This window comes from Lichenostomus cassidix, chromosome 2, assembly GCF_008360975.1.
Source record: "Lichenostomus cassidix isolate B80296 chromosome 2, HeHo_3.0, whole genome shotgun sequence".
Taxonomy (NCBI): Eukaryota; Metazoa; Chordata; class Aves; order Passeriformes; family Meliphagidae; genus Lichenostomus; species Lichenostomus cassidix.
The window spans coordinates 37,966,378-37,988,352 of NC_139482.1; the positions used below are offsets into that span (position 1 = coordinate 37,966,378).

At 40.6% G+C, this 21,975-nt stretch overlaps 1 long non-coding RNA gene across 1 annotated transcript; it reads left to right on the forward strand.

Annotated features, from left to right (window-relative positions):
• Nucleotides 1–3,157: 3,157 nt before the first annotated feature.
• LOC146441166 (uncharacterized) lies at nt 3,158–12,349 on the forward strand. The gene is made up of 3 exons (XR_014850411.1): nt 3,158–3,684; nt 8,673–8,762; nt 11,636–12,349. It is a non-coding gene; the product is annotated as an uncharacterized LOC146441166 (long non-coding RNA).
• The last annotated feature ends 9,626 nt before the right edge of the window (nt 12,350–21,975 follow it).

The following is a 21,975-nucleotide window of genomic DNA, read 5'->3' on the forward strand; positions in this document are numbered from 1 at the left end:
GTCCACAGGTTTAAAGGATATTTGAAACAAATCTGAAAGGAGAGAAATCTTTGCAGCAAGAGATGCAAGGGCTTAGTGCTTTAGCTCATTGTAAAGCATATTGAAGGCACTGAATTGTAGCACAAAGGATCTTTGTTGTAGGCAGAAAAGAGAAGGGTTCCCCAGCCCAGTGGAGAAGATTGTAGTAAGGACTAATGGCTGGAAACTAGGGCCAGGCAAGTTAAAATTTAAAAAGTAAGGGGCTTGGGGCTCTTTTTGTAGTGAAGGTGATCAACCTTTGGAACACATGACCAAAGGAGCAAGTCATTCTCTGCCTCATGGCATCTTCAAATCAGCCTGTGCCTTTGCCAAATGCAAATGATTGGCTTCATTACAGACATAACTACAAGGAATTTAATGGTCTGTGATGCACAGGAGGCTATGCCAAATATCTAACGATCCCTTCTCACCTTAACTTCCATGCATCAGTGAATTAAAGGAATGGATTCTGGTACTACAGGATATTGCCAACTGGTGCTTTTGGCATCTAGAGAGGAGTGGAGGATGCTTCTAACAATCAGAATATTACTACTTTAGTTATAACTTTACTCTTTAGTAATAATATTATAGGGCAAGATATTAATTTATTTTTGGGGGGTGAGAATTTCCATTGCTAAATTCTTTCCTACCAACAGGCTTGGAAAACAAATTTTCTTTATTTCCTTAACTCAAAATCCACGCTTTCAATTTTTGCTTAAACAAATGTCTTCATTTGCTTAGCAAATGAAACAAATCATCTGGAGGTGTGTACTATTATCTGTCACAAATAGTTAATACTAAGCCCAGTCCAAAGACCATTGAAATTAAAGGGAGTCTTTTTCAAGTAGAAGTTTTATCAGATTCACTGATATTCAGTCAGTCCTTACACAGTTTTCTGATATCCACATCCAATCAATAGAGTAGACTTCAGCAACTTTGGCACAGATCTGGAGGCACATCTGGGAAGCCCATCTGCATTGGTTCAAACTCTGCATTCTGTAGGATTTTTTTTTAAATAAACCACCCAGCAAGTTATATTTTGCCAAGATTTGGATTATTCTGCAGACAGACCATCTTTTCTACAACTAGGAGAATGTTGACTTCCGTCATAAGGTTCAGTTTCACAATACCAGTACCAAGTAATTTGGTTTTCAACTTTCCTACTTCCCTCAAAAGCAAGAGATAATATTCTAGAAAACCTGAATGGAATTCATCCCAATAGTTTTCATCTAGCTCCTATAATAAAAATGCCTTTTACTAAAAAGATCCTTTTTGTCTGTCTTACCTGCCTTTCTGCTTCATCAAACCTCTTGAAAACTTGGCCTTTAGGGCTGCCTGAAGAAAAATTGTTTAAGAAAAGTAAAGATCTTGGATGTGGACCATTAGAGCCAGTTCTACTTCTGCTGATTTCAATGGAACTGTAAGTCAAATTTTCCCACCATTAATATCAGTAAGGATTTTTTTAATTTAAGTCGTGGTAATACCAAATACTGTACATGAAATGAGTTAGAAAACATGCAAAAAGGTCCCTTTTCATCTACAGCTGTTTTCTATCACCCATCTGTTTTTATAATAATGTTCTTGCCCACGGCTGATGTGAAAAAAAAAGACATATATACAGTTCTATGTATATTATTCCAACATATTGCTGGTTCATACTTACCTTTACTAGCCAGCACAGTATCACAATTAATAATAATAATGGTGATGATAGTAATAATAATTATATATACACTCCACAGGCAGAAGAATATGCACCAGTATTAAGATGAAGAAGGAATTTACCTAACAGGAGTTTAACTGGGTGACAAGAGAATAAGATGGGAACAGGCTGGATCCAGGATACATGGAGATTGTATATTATAATAAGTGCCTATATAAAAATGGTTTGTTTTTTAGTTGGTTTACAAAATAATCCATACCATTATCCTCATTTCATGTGCATGGAAACTTTTCCCATTCAGAAAGTCTGACACTACTTATTTTATTCTGTGAGTGGGAACACCCAGTAATATTGCTGTGTTCAGGTCCATTCTAAGACGACCAACTATGTTCCTATTCTCTCTAAAAGAAAAAAAAAAAAGAAATAAAAAAGCAAACAAAAAAAACCCAAAAAAACACCTACCCCCACACACACAAAAAATAATAACAAGGAAAGATCTGTAGAAATGCATCACTGATGTACTAACGTACACTGGGAATATTTTCCCAGCTGGGAATGGTAAACTGTCAGTAGAGATTAGATACTTTGAGGGGAGGGGAAGATGCAGCAGGAAGGAAGGAAAATCCTCTAAGTGGGAAGCTCATCGTGAAAGAGGAAACCTGTGATGAGCTCCCTACCCAGCCACTGATACCTCGAGGCCATGCAGATAATATCTCTTTAGTGTCTCTGGTCCTTCTCCAGTAGTCCTTCAGCACACAGCCATGTTGGGAGTCTCTCAGATGTGATTGTAATGAGGAACCATATCGAGAGCGAGCTGAGCTAGATACGAGAGACAGCAGGATAATATCTGCCTTTATTAGGGGACAGATACTGCCTTGAAAAGCCAGGACATGGATCCCTACTGTTAGGATACGAACCGAAGGATTATTAAATGAATGGGTGTCATAACAGAAATAATAACACTGACCTCTAGTTTTCATCAGTCTTAATGTTGTTCCCTCATTATAACAAACTATTTACCCTTTGGCCTCATTTTATGCCCACGGGAATCAGATTATTGCCTCATAAAACAAAGGAGCAGTGAGATTATCACTTAAGTAATGGTCCCAGGCATGCTGTTAGCGCAGTGTCACGGGCTGCTGCCGTACGGCAGAGCAGCACAACCCTCTCATTAGGGCACGGTCCCACCAGCGCGGGCAGCGGAGCAAGGAGCAATGTCACGGGGAGAGCCAGCGCAGCTTCCCGCGCACCCTCAGAGCAGTCAATCCCCTCAATTTCATCCCTGCAACTTGTTAAACCTCAGAAAGCCCGCAGCCATTAAAACGTGATAGCTGCTGTGTCCGTGCCAAATTGCTTTATCAGTTCTAGATAGCCGATTTTTCACACACACACACACACACACACACACACACACACACGCCCACCCCACCCCCTTGGTATTTGCTGAAAAAATGTTTGCACACTGTTACATGGGGAAAGACAGAGCACTTGGGGGGAAAAAGGAAAGAAAAAAGGCCTTGATAATTTAAAAGCTGGCATTTCTGAACGAGAATGTCAAGTAGTTTAGATCTTGTTGATGTTGAACCCTGGGGCTCTTCCTCCCTCCTTTTACTTCATGTTTAAAGCAGGCAGAGTGATCCTATGTTAAGGGCGTGTAGTAGGATACCTCTGCTGGGGATTCTTCTGACCAGCTTCAAGCACACAGCAGTGACTGAAGTCCAAGGAGACAAGGATCTGTGGGTATAATACCGGCATTGTCTACACTTTCATTTCTGCCATATCCTGGCCCCTCTCCTCCTCTGCATTCATTGTCACTGTTACATTTATCTGGGGAGAGAGGCCATCATAGGCTGCATATTTATTAATCATTCTTACCTTCTTCTCTTTTTGTTCTTTGCTCTTGTTCTTTTCTGCACAGGGAGACAGAAAGGCAGCAGCATATCATTGCAGAAGTACTTACACAGCGCTTTTTTTATCCACACATCTCCAAGTGCTCTACAAAGGTAAGTGCTAATATAACAATTATCATTCCTGTTTGACGAACCAGAGCAGTGACGCTAAGAAACCCAAGGGCACACAGCAGGCTACAGGATGGGAGACACCTTAGTTTCCACAGTTTTATACTATGTGCTTCCAAAGCCAAGAAGCCTGGTGGAAAGGCCTCTCTTGTCCATAATCAGAGAACTTTTGACCAGCAGAAAACATCCTTGTTTTAGTGGGTGAGCCAGCACAGCACAATATTATCATTACTGTAGCAATAGGGTTACTTTCTTCTCAGCACTCTGCAAAACTCCTTCCCAATCACTGCTTTCTGTGGAGATTACTAGGCTGATGGGGTAAACAGGCTGCAAAGGGTGCATAGGGATCAGGAAATGAATATATGCATCAGGAGATTTAGAAGAGGTCACTAAACCCCTGACTATTAGCAACAACCTCTAAACAGCTGTCCCTTCCAGAGCTGGGGGCCAACCACCCTGTGTAGGCAGAGCTTTCCCCAATTACAGACACAACAGCAAAATTTTGATTTGCCTGAAAGTAGTGGTGTCTGTATTATATCATACCGCTCTAGATCTTCATTTCAGCTTTGTTTATCTTCTGGGAATAGTTATAAAAATAAAATCCAGATTTTTTTTTTTTTTTTTAAGTGCTGATGAGGATGAGAGTCTGGATGTCTCAGGGATTAGGTAATGGGAGAGACAGTCTTTGGCTTGAAGTCACCCTTTCAGCTTTGGTCAGGTCAGCCGTGTGTTAGCATTTATATTGTCTGCTACCCCAAATACTGAGAAGTTGGTGGTCCTGTTCTGATGTGCAGCTCAAAAGGAACATTTATCCTAACATTTATGTGAGGAGCATTTATCAGCAACAAGGCTGAGGAATGCATGAGCATTGAAAATTAAGCAGACCTGAAACTTCTGGGCTGTGGCAGGATTTTAGTTCTCAGGAAGAAGCTGTGGATAATGCTGCTCATCTCTTGCAGGTAATAGATCTAGGGAAAAGCCTTCAGTGCAATCAGTCGAACACCTTCTGAAAGGTGGTATCATCACTTTAAAAGAGGCTGAATATTAGTATAGTTTTCCTTTGATAATTGAAAGTTTCAGTAGATTCAAGATTTAACCAGTGCCTTTTTGGCTCATACCAGCATATGAACTTCATGTAATTTTGTATATTATTATCTCCACTGAAAATATTCTGTAGTTTCTTTTTCCCTCCTGGAATAAGTACAATATCTATGACACAGTACTTCCAGCCACTGCCAGTGCCTTGGACAGTTGTGAGGGGAAACGCGAATTAGAAGTGGATTTGAAAAAAAACCTTTCCTTAATGGTACCTTTGTAACTGATTAGATTTGGTAATGGACTTGCAAATGAAGTTTAAACATTAATCTAAGAGCTCAATTAGGCAAGGTATTATGGTGCAGCAGAGATTTTCTCCATTCCCCAAGCAAGTGAAAAAAACTTTGGAAATTAAGACAAAATCAGCTTCTCTTCTTTCTTGTCTTTTGAGAGGTTTAACAGAGGTTGTTACTGAATTAATGAAATATTATTGATTCATATATCCTTTCTAGTAAGTGAAATGAAAAGGGATCTCACTTATAGCTCCTGAGCAGTTTCATACTGCAAATGGCAACACCATTGCAGCTCCATTGGCCTGAAAATCCTCAAACGAAACAGACCTCTCTGGAGGTCACATCAGCAAGCCTTCTGACTTTTCTGAATAAACTCCTCAGATTTAACTTTGCTCTGGGAGTCATAAAATGCACTTTTCAGTATGATCAACTTACTGGACCCCATAACATTTGCTCACAAAGGTGCAAACTCAAACGTTGCTCTTAACTGCATATTTAAATGGGAATTAAGCATATCATTAAAGTTAAGTGCATGCTTAAGTACTCCCCTAAATAGAAATGCTTTCCTGAATCTGCAATAGCGGCAAAGAGTAATTCCTTCCACTGCAGGTTTTGGGGGTGGAATGCCATAACCTACATTATGTGGGAGGTCAGATAGGATGGCTGGCTGTAGTCATCCTGTTTGGACCTCCATCCTGTGAACAGGACACATCGTTGAACAAATACCAACTTTCCAACTGGACTATGTCCAGCACAAGTGAGCAGTGCTTAGAATTATATGAAGGAAATAAAGACAAGCTGGGATAATTAAACACAGGGGAGATTTTTTCCATTCACAAGGCCTAGCCATCAGTGTTTTGAATAACTTGTTCTATTAAAAAGCTATCTTGCTACAATATATTTGCACAATCCTTTATTCTGCTCATTCTATTAAGGTTGCTCTAAAATTATTCCACTGAGTATTGCCAGCAGCTTTGAGAACTTTAACACACAACATTAAGTAGAAATGAATAAAGACTTGGCTAAAAGATCACATGGCAACTCTCTTAAAAGGCACTGTCAAGGCATTTTATACACCTTTTTTCTTTTTCTCTGCTTTGTTTATAATATTCCTCTGAGAAGCGTGAAAAATCTTGGCTCTTTCTGCTGGCATTTGATCCCTTACACTGTGGAAATAGACATTTTCTTCAGTGGCAGTGGGAGTGAGCCTGGCTCTTTCCTCTGAAGAGTCTCAGCTTGCGCAGTCTGCTGCTGGACTGGATCAGCAGTAGAGGTGTCCCAATAATAGCTCCTTTGCAGCTGTGCGATGAAAGGAGCATCTGAATTGGCAGTTCATATAAACTAATGACTGTGAGATCTTAAAATATAAGCTCTTGCAAAGTAACACCTACTATCTGCATGCAGGCAAAAAAATGCCTTCTTAGCACAGGACCCAGGAGATGCTGAGTTTGTTAAAGAACAAAGCTGTCCACTGCAGTTTCCCACAAGATTGATCTTCAGTGAGAGGCTTGCCCCACATTTACCTAGAGATGCCTTGCAGAAAAAGACATTCCACAGCTGCTGCAGGTAGGAAAACCTGAGCAGGAGGAGTGTCCTGCTGGCTGGGGCCGTTTGGCAGTGGGTTGACACACTGATGGTGATACAGCAATAAAAGCCTCATATCATCAGCTGGGCTCATGTAGTGGAGTGAACACTGAACAATGCAGTGTAGCCATCCAAACCATCTCCCTCAGATGTGGGCTGACAGCCTCAGCTGCACCACTGAGTTAGAAGTCTTTGCTGGGTGAAGCAGAGAATTGCTTGCCTCTTCCCCCATATTCTTGTACTCTAGTGCTTTTTGCAAGACATTCATCACAGCTCCTCCCTCTCCCTCTCACTGTCATGTGGCTGCCTAAAAAACAGCAGGAACATGAACCAAAATGACTAGGTATTGATTCAGTTCTCTCTGAGGTAGCACCAGCACTCTGCCAGCTTTAATTACACATGCAAAAAAAAAAATAGTATAGTAATGTGGGGGCTTTCTACAAGCCCTTGGGACAGGTTCTCTTCTCATCTATGCTGGCATCAGTCAGGGGGAAGTCCACAAGATCTAGTGAGACTCTGTTTAAAGTGCAGTCTTAATTCCTTTCCAAATCTTCTGAGTCTAGATATCACTATAGAACTGTTACCTGTCAGCAGTCAAACAAAAGCATGCAATAGTAGTTCCTAGGACTAGCTATTAAAAAACCTGCTTTCATTAGTTGAATGACCATCATCTCCTCTCCCACTATCCTCTTTCCTATTTCTCCACTGCCTCCTCACCCAGATCTGGAGCCATTCAAAGTGACAGTTGCTGGTGACAGAACCCATCTCTGCATGAAAAATATTAAAATCCAGCTCAGGAATGCCCCAGAGAACAAAATGGAATTTCTTGAATTCATGAAGAAAAACCATCCAGGGCAACTAAGATTTCACAGTATTATGGGGTGCAGGTCAGAGATATTTCCATCCCACTTCACAGATCTCCTGAGAGCAAGGCTCACTACCAGCATTACATCACCCATCTTTAAGAAGAACAGCAGCAGCTGTTTAATAGCACTGTGTAAGACTTCCTGACAGCTTATGACAAAATGGGAAGTGGAAATTGGACTTTCTTTTTCAAAGATCGTTGCTACTATTTTACCCACCAATTGTCTCTAATGAATTGTGTGATTCAGCCCCAAGAGACCTTGCTTGAAAAACTGTTCTCCCCAAGAGAGCTACTGTGAAAGCCATTTTTGATATTTTTTCTGGATTTGACAATTTCTTTGACATTAAAATCCCCTCCCTCCCCCCTCACAAACCTGTGCATGAGTATTTCTCACTCTCTACTTTCCTTTTCTTTCCTTCCATCTTTCCATGAGAAGGATTAAAAGCCTCTGTGCAAAGATCTCAGTGGAAGTTTTGTACCTCAAGCACAGTCCTACTAAGATGAATATTTGAGGGAAGCCTGAAGTACTTTTTCAATCTTTGCCCATCAATTGCATTTTGAAGTGCTCATTGAATCCGATCTGTAACAGATATTTAAACAGAAACAATGCCCTGTTTCATTAAGGCTCTGGGTATTCAAAGAACATCCGTTCTTGTACTGAGCTGATGCAAATTTCCACTTTGATACATTTACAGGTTTTTGGCCACACCAAGGTCTTGTCCCTTACACTTCCTTTGAATTAGCCTTGTATCATCTCTTTCCCTCAGCAATAGAGATCCTGCCTTCAACACAAGGCTTAACAAATAACCCCTCATGAGATGGGAGATTGTGTCCATTGCCTTGGCCCATTGTAAATGGGAGGCAGCATGACTGATGAGTCAGATACTTCAAGTGAGGTATTACAGAGTAGCTGATGTGTGGTACCCTGCTAGCAGGGTCAAACATGTCCGAGAACTTTTCTATTTATGGGATGCTTTTGAGACAATGTGGTTGAGATTTATTTTAATATATTTGATTCAGGACACATGTATGAAGTTGAATTTTTGTCTCCATACTTACACTGTTTCTCTGTGTGTGCATGTGTGCATTTTTGTGTGTGTATTTATATGTTGTGGGTATGTTGCTATGTTGCTTTGCTCATCAGAGTCAGGACACAAAAATTCAACTGTTTCATAATTCACTACTCACATCCACAGACCTTTTCAGCCTCCTACACCATAACCACTCTCTACATTTTGTAAGATCAGAGGACAAGGACAACTGATTCGTAATGGTTCCCCATAACAGTGAGTATTGAAGTTGGACATCGTATTAGAGTCCAAAATTGCAGACAATAATCACGGCTCAAAGCATATCTCTGACATAAGCATAAATATTGCTCATTAAATATTATGTGAGCGGAATATAAAAATCTTACTTGGTCTCTCATTGAAGCAGTAAACAGTACAGCCAAAGCACCTGCTATGAACAGCTCTGTAAATCTTTATATAACATATGGCATCCAGGAATGAAGAATTAGTTTGTCTTCCTGATCATCTACATTTTGAGGAAAGATATAAGTTCCTGGGAAAGCAAATCTAAATCTTTCCAGAGGTGCTCAGCCATGGGAGCCTCAGCATCCTGTTTGAGACCTCAATAATTCTCCCTGTCACTGGAAAGCACAGCTGCTTCCAGTAGCCAACACAATGATATAAAACATGACACCTCCATTCTTTCTAAAGCAAATCCTCTGCTAAAGGCAATGAGAATTTGGCATTTGTATCAGTAGTCAAAATAAAGTCTCAGTATGCAGTTCTCAAGTTAGTTGCCAGCAGGGATTTTCTTCTGTTGGAAATGTCCCTGGATTTAAAAAAAAATTTTAAAAAGAGATCATGCCAGCAATTTCTTTAGTTACATCAGTACAAAACCTGTGTACATACCAAGTCAAAGGCTTAGGATTAAAAATATTCATTTTGGATAGTGTTAGTTCACTGGAAGCAAATTAATTCATTCAAAACCCTAGTCCAGGCAAGATAAACCATGCTTTAGTGCTCACTGAGCTGATGAAACTGAAGCCTTGCAGGCAAAGCCAGGCTTCAGACCAGCAATCATCTCCATGAAAGCAGGCAGGCAGTCATGTGCAGCTCTGCCTGTGCTCTAAGCCATCCAGATGTGGAGCAGCCAAGAAGTCCTAGGGAAGCATGTGTGCTGGATCCAGTGTGTCATATGTGCTCTTGATTAGTTTTCCATTGCCACTCTTGGAAGACATCCTTGTCCATATGTGGATTAATTATGTGTCTCATGCTCCTTTTGCAATCAAGAAGCAATATCGGCATTTTCCTGCAGCTACAGAAACACCTTTACATTTGAAGTCTTATAGGTTGGCATCTTTTCTAGAGCAAAAGGGGGGAAAGGAAAGGAGAAATAAGCTTACTAAAAATGTTTCTTAGATTTAATTTTCTTTCTGTGTGCTACAGTCTTACAGTTAAAATAATTAAACCACAAGTATCAAAGAGGTAGTTCACATAGGGCTCCTCAATATATACTGACCACATAAAAATTACCGGGTAGTGAGTGATGCAAAATATTTACTATAGCTTCAGTAGTCAGCACTTTTAAAAATCAGGCCACTTGATACAGGCAGCCAAACAGGCACACTGGAAATTGTTTGCCTTAATTAGTTCCCCAAAGTTACATAGATTATTAGAAAAATAACTAAAGAAGCATTTTTATTCAGGAGGCAAAATGTAATGCAGCGTTAAACTATTAAGCGTAATTTGCATGAAACATGGTGTGCACACACAACTCCCTCTGTTTGAACTTTACAGCCTTTCTATATAATATACTAGTAATAATTTTCCTCTTGTAATACTCGTTACATTTCTCTTGCTTTGGGGGATATTAAGTGAACTCTTTTGTAGGTAAAATGACAACTGCAAATGAATGGTAAGATTGTGTAGCTGAGTGGATAAAATACTTTAAAATATGGCACTATGATAAAGACACCTCTGCAAAGGTTGCAAATCATTTTTCGTTTTAAGGTCAGCGTTCATGATTCCACTAACATTTTCAGATAGGTTTAAGAATGAGGTTCATTCTGTTTAAATGTATCACAGGGCTGTATCTGTAGAAAGCTTTCTGTGCCTGCAGAGAACCTGCTTCTATTCCACAGCAAGGGAAGATGCAACCCCTCTATCTATGAGAGCTCATCAGGAAATTATTTAATTTGGCACTGTGTATTTTGATCTCTCTAGACTCTTTCTCCTCTAGGTCAAGAGATAAGCTCTTTTTTAATAGTTGTAGGCTCAGCTTGCACTAATAAAGAGGGTCATGATCTTACAGATAAGGAGGGGGATATTTTACCTTAAAAAGCCATCTCATGAGATATTGCCAGATATCAAATTTGGGAATTTTCACAGATTTTATACAAAATTGTGCAGGCACTGGGGGAGGGGGGGGGGCAATAAAAGAAATCTCTCTCCAATTTATCACTACAATTTTAGGATATTAACTTTCTGCAGGGCTGTCTGCACTAGGAAAACTACTGCCCACTTGAGAGAGGAGCTCTGTTGCTGTACTGCACCAGCAGGCTGTGCACAAGGGGAGGCAGGGTTTGGTCTTATCACCATGCAAACCTACTCTCACCACTGCTGTGAGACCAACACAGGTTTTTCTTGTGGCTTAACCCCATAAAAACTGATGTTAGGTTTGTCTGGACAAATGCATTCTGGAAGCTGTGATTTCCCCTGCATTCTTGGGGATAAATGTCTTCATGAAGGTTATTTGACAGGTTAGGAATTTTTCCCAGATTGTGCCTTCAGTTAAAATCTCAGAGTATAGAGTAAAAGTAGGAAAAGTAAAAGAAGGAAAGAGTGGTGCTTCCAAGTTTGAGAGGAATTTTTCAGGAAAGCATCCTAATTATGTGAAGCTTGCTGTTAACTTGGGCTGAGCCTTGGGTCAGGCCAAAAGGTGTGACAGAAAATTTATGCATGAACCAGAATTCTGCCCCCATTACTCCATGTAATAGCACAGACTTGAGTACCCTTTTCTTGAATTCCTACTCACGAGGACAGCTTGATGAATTTTGTGATTTTATGTTGAGACTGGTAGCTGATGCTTCTTTGTCTCACTTTTGGAAACAAAGACTTTTGCACTGGCATGGATTTTGCTCTCTTCACAGGTCTCCTAATACATACACAACTAAATTCAGTGCCAGTGTAAGTGGGAACAACTCTTGATCCCTCAGCTGAACTCAGGAGCTAGCAGTGAACCTGTCCCACTCTACCAGAGGAGAGGTGTTATTGGCTACTGGGAGCATTTTACTCATCCCTGCTAGAACCATAAGTATATATTAAGATTCACCTTCTCCACCACTTCCCAGCAGCCGCATGGCCTCTCAACTCCCCTTAGTTTAGTTTAATCCTCCAACTTAACCAACCTGAACCCCGAAATACGTCCGCCCTTATTCCCTTTTTTGTTTGTTTTTGGGAAGAGGGTGGGGGAGGAGATGTGGAGAAAGGCCCGAAGGACACCTCAGCCGCAGCGGCGATTTTGCAGCGTTGCTAAATGAAGTCGCCGACTAAAGCCGGCGCGCTGCGAGCTCCCCCTCCTGTCGCCGAGACGGTGCCATCCTGCCCAGCTCTGCTCGGCACCTACAGCCGGGCACAAGAGTGCTGAAGAGGGGCTAATTTTGAAGGAAAACTCCTTGGCGCCGCCAAGGGAGGTCTGGCACTGGGAAAACTGGCATGTTGGAAAGCAAAGCGGCTTTATGTTGCACACTAGAGCCTTCATGGGCTAGGGTGATAAAATTGTCTGGCACGGCATAACACTAGCCTTTGCCAGGACATCACTTATTTTATACAACTGCATCTTTAAGAAGGAAATAAATGCTAAAATTACAAGAAAATCCCTTGTTCCTTTGCAATCTGTGTATCTTCCTTTGTAATGGTTTAACTCAAAGGGTTTGGGATATAAGAATGAGAAAACAGCATTTTTCAGAGACTGTAAGCCTGCCCCTGAGTCACAGAGGGAGAATGAATGCAGACTACTGTTGAGAGAGGGCACCACATGCATGGTAGGCAGAACAATTTTGTGCAGGCTCTCCCCATCCATGCATTCTAGATGCAGTATGTCTGTGTACAGTAGGAGGAAAAGCAGAACTTTGCATGAAGTGTGAGGGATCGGAGAGCCAGATCCAGAAGTGCATCTGCTGTGGATACTACTGAAGCTCATCCTCACACATAGTGTCATGAGAGCATTTTAAGAAGGAATTAACTTTTCCAAGTGAAAGCTGTGCTGAGAAATCATCACCAGTGAGTGTTGCCAGACAACAGGCAATCACTGTGGGTCTACGCTTGAGTCTGACGTGGTTTAGAGCCCAATTACACAGTGAAACTGAATAGCACGAGTCCAAGAGCTTCCTCTCACTTTTTCAGAGATAGCGTGTACTCTGAAGAAACTGTGAACCAGCTGCTTGAGGTGTGTAGCTGTTCTCTTGTTTACAAACCAGAGCCAAAAGTTATCTGGGAGGGAGGGGAGGAAAGGAAAAATTGGATTCAGGCCCCTCTTGAATATGAGTTGAGGGCTGTAGTTAATAGGAAACAAGAGGAACACCATTTGAGGTGAAAATTAACCCAGGCACAGAACAATTTCACCTTTGTCTTTTTGCCTCTTCCCAGTCCTGGCTGGCCCTGGAAATGAATGGAAGATGGTCTCAGCCATTGGGCTAAGGTGGGGAGAAGACAGGGGTGTTGACACATGGAGAAGCAGAATGGGCAGAGAGGCTCACCCCTGGAGCTGAAGTGATTCATTAAAGCTGTGCATAGGGTACAATGAGTCAAGCAGCTATTCTTTTGACACTGGAGGTGGGAGTAAAGAATGCAGTACTTTATTTGTGGGCTTGCACCAAAGCAAAAGTCTGAGAAACAGCAATGTGTGTTTGCACAGTTTGCAGCCCAGCCAGGGAAATCTGGCACAGCTCAGGCACCACCGGGTAGATGCTTTCCAAAAAATCCTACTTCTGGCCTGCCCCCTGCCATCTCTAAAATCCATCAAGGCCATTCATAGGGCCCTATAAACTGTGGAGCACAGTTCGACCTTGGGACAAAACACCTCTGTACTTCTGAGCAGAGACTGTGACTGTATTCTGGGCTGCAGTTGTGAGCTGAGAGATACATATATGAAGGAGGGCAGAAGGAGACCACCGCAAAGGCAGAGAGGAATAGAGCTTTAGACCTGGTGTAAAGGCTTTAGCCCTCCCCAGACCAGGAGACCAGGTGGATTTAGAACAACCATGACCTCCACTGGGCAGTTGGAGTGGGTGGAGGCAATTGTGACTACCCCACAAGCCTTTTCCCCTCCTCTTTCCCAATATTTTCACACATGCTGGAAGCACATCCCATATACCAGGAGACAGGAGGGATGGACAGATTAAATTCTCACCCCTGTGAGCTGCTTCAAAATACCTTTAAACCTCAAGGCTATTGAGAAGTATTCATAGTGAGAGCCAGACCCTTCTTCTTAGTCAGAACTTTACACAGGGCGAGTTTGCTGGTTTCAGTCGGACACTAATGTTACTTATTTTGGTTTCTAAAAGTAAATCAGAGTTTTAATCTTAGAAACAGGCAACGAGGAAACCTTCCAGCCATCAAAGTGAGGTTTGACTCAAAAAGGAAGAAAGAACCTCGTTGTTCATAGGCAGCTTCAGCAATCAAAGAAGCCAGAACCCTCCACTTCCCCAGTCACCACCTTGCCAGCACTGCCTTGGCACCAGGCTCCTCTTCTGAAAATGTGAGTGGGTGGAGTTGTATTTGCAGGCTGGAGGGAGTTCCTGAGCTGGTACACTGCCAGATTTGGGCCTTGTTAACTGTTGGTTTCACTGTCAGATGCTGAGATTATAACAGGAGAATTTTTAATAACATGGGGGGGGACAAAATTAAAAAGAGGGCATTAGATTAAGCAGCAACCCTGAAAAAATCTGTAAGTCACAGTTAAGAGAGAGATATCTGGAAGATTTGCCAAGTTCAAAGGTCTTCATTATTCATGTTCCAATAGCTGACTTGATGGATGCTCTCTAGTTTGAATCCCTTTATTCCTTCCACCTCTCCTAAAGACAAATGCTTAAGACAAATCTCTAGATGGAGGGATAGACTCTGTAATAGATTATTTCTTATTACTTAGAAATTGGTTAATAATTTACTAATTCAATTTCACTGCTCCATCCCCCACTTCAATTAATCTTTAGAATACAGAGTAAATGCTGTTCTTTGTTCTTCCAGTACTAATGAAGAAGAAAACTAAGGAGGAGACCGGGCCTTGATACCTTTCTACAGATGATTTAGCTGCATAGTAGTACATTTTTTATCTGCTTTTATTTACTTCTACTCCTTAAACGCAAAATCCATCCATAAAACTGAAAGTTGTAAAAGCTAGTTATGAGCCAAATTTCAAGCATGCTATACAAGTCTTACTCTAGGAAAACTCCATTTCTTTTCAGAGTGTTACAAAAATCATGCACACCTATACTCTTCCATCCTGTAGATAAATATTTTATATGGATACTTCATACATACTCAAATAAAACAAGATACAGCAACTTTTGCACAGCAATTCAAACTCCTGTCTACCACTCTGTGAAGGTGCTTTAAGATTTAGCAGATGTAGAGAGTAATTTGTTTCTAACAAATCATACCTGTGGCTCTGTGGCCATAATGCATTTCAAAGAGATTTTTTTAATCTCATCTGCCAGGAGATACACAAGCATAGTCTATCCAGCCTCCTGATATCCCTTGCAGCCCTGTTTCCTATCTATTACCTTTCGTTTTTTACTTTTCTTCTCTAGTTTTTTTTCTTATCCAGTCCCTCCCATCAGCACTCAGAAATGTTTGCGGCTCTGCCTGTAACAGTGTACCCAGGATAGGCATGAGTCTGTGATTGAAGGCTGCTTGTCTGCCAAAGCACAGGTGTGAATTAGGAAAGCAGATCTGGCTCCAGCCAACAGACTTTTGTTCTTGCAGCATGTTGTGTCATCAGTGGCAGGGGTTTGGACATAAACATTTAGAGCACCAAATGACACATTCTTGTGTCCAGATACTTTTGCAAAGTGCCATTTCACAGCTTGAGGAGGACTCCAAAAAAAATCTCTCAAAAACAGTCCAAACAGCAACATTTATCTATTTTCACTTATGACAGAGTACATTTTTGTAAAAGAAATATGGTAGTAGCACGTGGTCATCATTGATAAGTGTAGTTTGTGCAACTGCCACTGATACAGGAAGCAAACAGCCTTTCTATCCCACATCTTCAAACTTGCTTAAGCCTGTCCCATTACAAAACAAGGGTAGTATATTCAGCCATTTAATAGAGGAACCAAAATACTGTCCATCCAATGCAGGGGAGAAAAGCTGCTGTTCAGTGTAGGAGAAATCCTATCAGTCAGGACAGGGCTCCTCATAGCAGAATCTTGGCATCCTTTTCCCCATGAACAAGAGCACTCATACCTGTGTCTGAGTTTGCTTCTGAGGGCTGCATAAACACTTGTGTGAGTGGTGGCTGGAAGGGTACATTCAGGTCTGCTACAGGCCAGCAGCACTCATTAGTCTTTTGTCTTTCCACAGCAGCAGGAAATTCCCTGTGCATTCCCTGTGCATTCCCTGTGTCTTATTTTCTACTTTGCCCTTGAGCATAAGAGAGGGAAGGGCTTGCTGTATGAAATTTGTTTAACAGATTCCTAATTCTACTAAGCAAACACATCTACACACCACAGAGCAGGCCCATAAATATATTAGAATTGTGAATTGTCCCAGATCTTTGGCAGTAGGGGAGTAAGATTTTCCAAGTGACTGAGTAAACTGATGCCTCCAAAAGCACTGTAAACTGATCTATTGGGCTTGACTCTGAGCTCCCTTTATTCCAGTGTAAATCTGGAGGAAGCCTGCTGAACTCAATGGAGTTATGCCAAGGCAAAGTCAGAATCCCTCTCTTCACTTTTATTCTTTCACTGCACTGCCTAATCCCACAGCTGCAACCAAACTGAAAAATCTATATATACAAACTCCTTTGGCCAGGCTATCTTATTGTGAGACCCACAGAATATCCCAACCTTATAAAAAATCATTCAAGTGTGACACCATCCTCTCTTGCTTTTCTGATAAGCACAGAGGAAGGGCTGCCAATAGCATGGAAACTGGAAGACAGGAAAATAATATTTCACAGCAGTGGAAAAAATATAACTGAATGGATATTAAGGCAGCTAAATTAAAGAAACCCACAATACCTGGGTAACACATCCACAACAAATGGTTACAGCACAGATGTTAAGGCAACTAAAGGATTCCCCAATGGCAATCTTCAAGTTGAAAAAAGCAGCAGCATCTCCTCTAATGAGTTGCTTCTAAAAATCTGCTCCTATCCAATGGCTTGATTTGAAACAGATTAAACTAATGAAAAGAATCTTGTTGACTTCATCAGTCAGTACATGAGGCTCTATGAATTTAATTAAAAGGTAAACTGCTGAAACAGTGTCATGATAAATAAACCCATCGGTTCCCCGGCTGCAGATGATTGTACTGCATTGTTTGTCATGTGTGACACTGTATATTTAGAAGGGCAAGTGTCATCTTTCTGTGGCATGGATAAAAAATAAATGGACATCTTCTGAGATCAGCAGATGTTTAAAGCAAAAATAATGGCAGAATTTAGAAGTGGAATTGGAAAGGTGTTAGTCCTGTCTCTGCTTTTTGAAAAATCTCCAAGTTCTTTGCCAGCAAATCCTAGAAAAAATTGTAATACTCCATTTCCTTATTAGCTGTTTTTAAAAAATCATGTTAATATGCCTTTCATATCAGCCTACACTGTAAAGACTGCCTGTAGTTTCAATACATAAATTTTGAGATCTGAAATGCAAATTTCATTTTTGAGGACATGACAATTTATGTGCAAATCTTCAAAGAGCAACTCTCCTTCTGACTATACCTAGCAGAGGAAGTACTCTTGACATCTGTTGTTCAGTGTCTTTTATTTTTCAACCTCAGTTTTGTGAACAAACCCTTCCAGGGTGTGGTACAATTGTCACCAAAGTGCCACAGAGATGTGCAGTTTCACTGACACTTTGAACATTGTATTCTCTATAGGAATGTTCTTCTGCTTTGTTCTAAGCATACACACCACTGGATTCTTACCATACACATGTCTCTGGGCTGGGAAACATCTTACTAAAATAGATTTATTGCTATAAAAATATCTATTGGCATGGGGTATGGTTAAAAAAAAATTAAGAAGTTAAAACTCTTGAAACAGGACTTAAAATTCTGCAATTATGTTATTATGTCCTGTTCATATTGTGGTAATGACTAAAGCCCAATTATGCTGTAGGAATGAAAAGTTCATGCCCAGAGCTCCTATTTTTATCACATCAACTGATGCAACAGGTAATGATTCTCAGCTATCGGACTCTGTGGACCCATGAGGCTGTAAGAGCATTTGCTGTGTTACAGATCCATCAAGAGAAAGCTGCTTCCGTGGACAGTCACAAGACACTTCAAGGAGCAGCCTGGAAGAAACAGGAAATATGGAGAAGGACCTTGTTTAGTGGCATTTACTAGGGAAGGAATGGGGAAAGTGTAGCTGACTGGACATACTGGCCAAAATTCATGGAATCACCTGCAGAGAGTTAAGTAAAGACAGAGAAAAGGAATGAAGAAATGGAAAGGGTAAAAAATAATCATGGTCATACAAATATGGAGAAAGACAGTGCTTCAGGCTATTGGGAGAGGGAAAGCAAAAAAGAAGTCAAAGGGGTAGAAAAGCTGCAATAAATTCTTTTAGAAAGAGTTGCAAACAGCATCAAAGGAAGCTCCTCCTGTTCCAGTTCTAACTCAACAGAAATGGTGAATTAAGAGATTGGCAAAGAAACTTCATTACACCATGGATAAAGTTTCCCAAAGCATGTCTGTGCAGCAGAAGAGGTTATTATATAATGTTATATAATTATACTGATACAGTACCTTGTGTGAACACTCTAGAAAGGAACATTTTCCCAATTTTTACTTATATTGCTCTGGAAATGTATTAATTGAAATGGAGACAGCATTTTTATGCTGGGACAGGAGTTCCCAGGTGGGGTTACATTTGTTCAACTGTATCTGTATGGTTGTATTGATGAGAAGGGTAAAATATGTCAGTGTGGATAAAGTCTGAAATACCTAGCTGGCCTCCAGGCCATAGACATGAGGTTCTTTAACTTAGCAAGAAGTCACATTTCAAAGACGCCTTTTATGATGGAATGGAAACAGAACAAAACAACAAGGTTGTTGTTAAACAAAAAGTATTTTACAGGTACTTAGAAATGTTTAGGTTTCCTAAGCTTATACTTCCATGTCAGCAATTGCTGAAGATGCCACATGAAACTTTTGTGAACATGAATGTGAGAAGGGATAATGAAAACGTGTTGTGTATGAAGTTTTAGCCCATGCTGTGAAGATTTCTTTAACCTTTGGCATAATCTAAGAGTTGCTATGGCCTATATCAGGGAGAAAAAAAATAATAATGTTTAAGAAGTCCTGAAATGAAGGGCTCTCTAATGCTGGAATTTTTAATAGCATACACATTTTTGTTTTAGTTATTTACATGGGAAATGAAGAATATTTTATCACCCAATAAAGATGAAAAACTATATGATTCAGGTATTAAATATAAGTACTGGTTAACAATCATATGTATGTTCAATTCTTTGCTTTCATGTACTGGTCAGACAAAAAGAGAAGAAAAGAATTGCAATATACTGGTTTCTCAAGAATGAAGCATCAGGGATCTGCAAAAGTCTGAGTGATTCTATTGCTTCCTTTTGAAGGGCTCTAATAATAAGAAGGCCTAGGGAGAAAAATTGCAGTTGAAGACCATTGAAGTCTTGAACTGTGGTCAAGCCACAGAGTGAAATTACTGAGCCCTGAACACCTCTCCTGATCCTTCTCTGTTGAGAAGAACCTTTGTTAGATGAGGAGGCAAAAGTTGAAAGACTCAGTTGAAATTCTCACTAAATACATTATCTAAGAAGTTAAGACATGTAGACTTTTTCCTCACATGGACTTAGAAATCCACATAATTGGAGGAGATGGGAAATCTCACATTTTTTAATAGAAAGAATAAACTGGAATATTACCAACTCAGAGTATGAGCAAGCAAAGCAGGATTTCTTGTACTGGCCCACCTGAGCCAGAGCAAGCCATACTGTGACACTGAGAAATACGTGAAAGTGCAGAAGGAAAGGACTGTAGGTGCAAATATTATTAACAAGGAGAGAAACCCTTTTATCTCAAATACTAGGAAAATTACTTTGTCCACTAATTACTGAGTTCTTAATTAGCCCATTCAGTAAAGTTGACTGACATTTTATATGTCTTATTGTAGATCTGCATCTCCACAATGAGGGATTTTCTAGGGTATATATTCCATGGTCAATCTGTAACATTCTGGTGACCATATGATAAATACTGTCCTTTTTCATCTGATTTTATCAAAGTGATAAAATCAAAGGCACAGGCATAAACTGTGAGCATACACTATTAATAAGCCATCCGCTGCAGTTCTCCTATCTGACTATTTTGTTTCAAGACAGAGACACTCTGAGGTTAAGCTTACACCAGGAAAAGATCTCTTGGGTAGCTGTGCAAGCAACACAATTGTATAGACAAAATGCACCACCACGAGGTGCACTCTGTGCTGGCAAATCAGTCTTTTAGACTGGCTTTTACTGGGCTACACCTGGTGTTACGCCAGCACAGGCATGTCATAACTATACCTCAGCTATGGATTTGCTCCAGCAGTGGACATTGCCATTGGCCATTTAGCAGTGACAAATAAAAAGCAAACACAAGTTTAAATGTAAAGATTTACTTTCCTGCATGCTAGCAAGAGAAGAGAGGTAAAAGTAGTGCATTTGCTGCAGTTTGACCTATCACTTCCAGGAGTCCATTTGTCTGGGTCATGTTGGCCAACATCTTTCATCTCTTCCAGAGCTCTTGACAACAGGAATGGCATCACCCTGGGATCTTCCATATGGCAGTACTGTTTGCTAAAAGCCCATCTACTGCTTAGTCTAGTGTAATCCTCCACTTTCTGAGTTTCTTCAGAACCCAAATACTGCTGTCAAGGAAAAAGGATACGCAGAAATGGAAAGCTGATGATGAACAAAAAAGCAACAGTTCCTGTGTACTGAAAAATAGGCAGAAACAGAGAAAACATCTGAACTAGGCGAGCATGCACTGCCAGAAGAGAAAAAGTTAGAGTCTGGAATAGAGCAATCCAGGGAACCCAGACAGAGCTTTGAGCAACTTGGTCTAGTGGAAAGTGTCCCTACCCATGGAAGGGAGTTGGAACTAGGTGATCTTTAAGGTCCCTTCCAACCAAACAATTCTATGACTCTATGAAGAAAAGCAGATCCAGCTGCTGCAAAGCCCAAAGGAAGCACAGAGACCAGTGGAAGCACAGAGAGGCAGCATTCTGCAGAAAAGGAGATCAATCCATCAGGCACAAAATAGAAAGCAACAATGTAGTCTAATGAGTGGCTATGGGTGAAGTCTGAATATGCACCTCTATTTATGCTTTCAGTCTAATTCCAGATAAACATCATTCTCATTTTTTACTGGATGGAAAATGAAGATCAGAAATATGGAATCAATGCTAGAGACACAGACAAGGGAAGCACCACATATCTCTCAGTCTTGATTGCTAAGTAATAGCTATAGATTGGGAAAACTGAGAAAGCAGTGAATCATTGTATCTTCAAGGTAAAGCAATTTTAAGACTCAATCTCATCACCTGGAAGTGAGGCAGAAGCCCCTGGAAATACATCTTGTGAAACTTCTTATGATGCTGTGAAATTGAATTGATCTAAGCATCTCCAGTTTTTCAATTACCAAAATGAACCAGACCATATACCAGGAAAGGCACAAAAGAAGCACAGTAGAGGCAGAAGGTATGTACAGTCATATGCAGCTATATTTCTCTGCTTAAGCTTTTGGAATTAATTGCCAGCCAGTCTCCACATCTATAGGAGTTCAGCCAGGACTTTAACAAGGAAAAACATGTAACAGATCTCATGTATTTCTGTCCACACTGACAGTCTCCCAGCAAGACCTTCAGGTCCCAGGACTAGTCTCAAACAGAACCAAAACCAAGTAGCAAATAGTAAGAGTCTGACAATGAGACCTAAACTTTTCCTTCACAACTAATTCCTCTTTTGTACTGGAATAAAAGGAGAGGAAACAAGTATTTTTCTGCTTGTGGACCCTTTCATGCTTCTGTAAGGAACTGAAAAAGATATAATTCTAAGGATTAAGATCTGTATTGTGTGAGAAAATTACAGCAAGGGAAGTTGGACAGCATTATTAAGTTATAGCAAGATAGTTGTGAGCAGGAAACCAGTGGGTAAATTCGCTACCTTATGTCACCTAAATAAGCCACTAGTATTTTCTCTGTTACATTTTGTCTCATTTGAATGAAGTTCCTTCCTCTTTTGGAAGA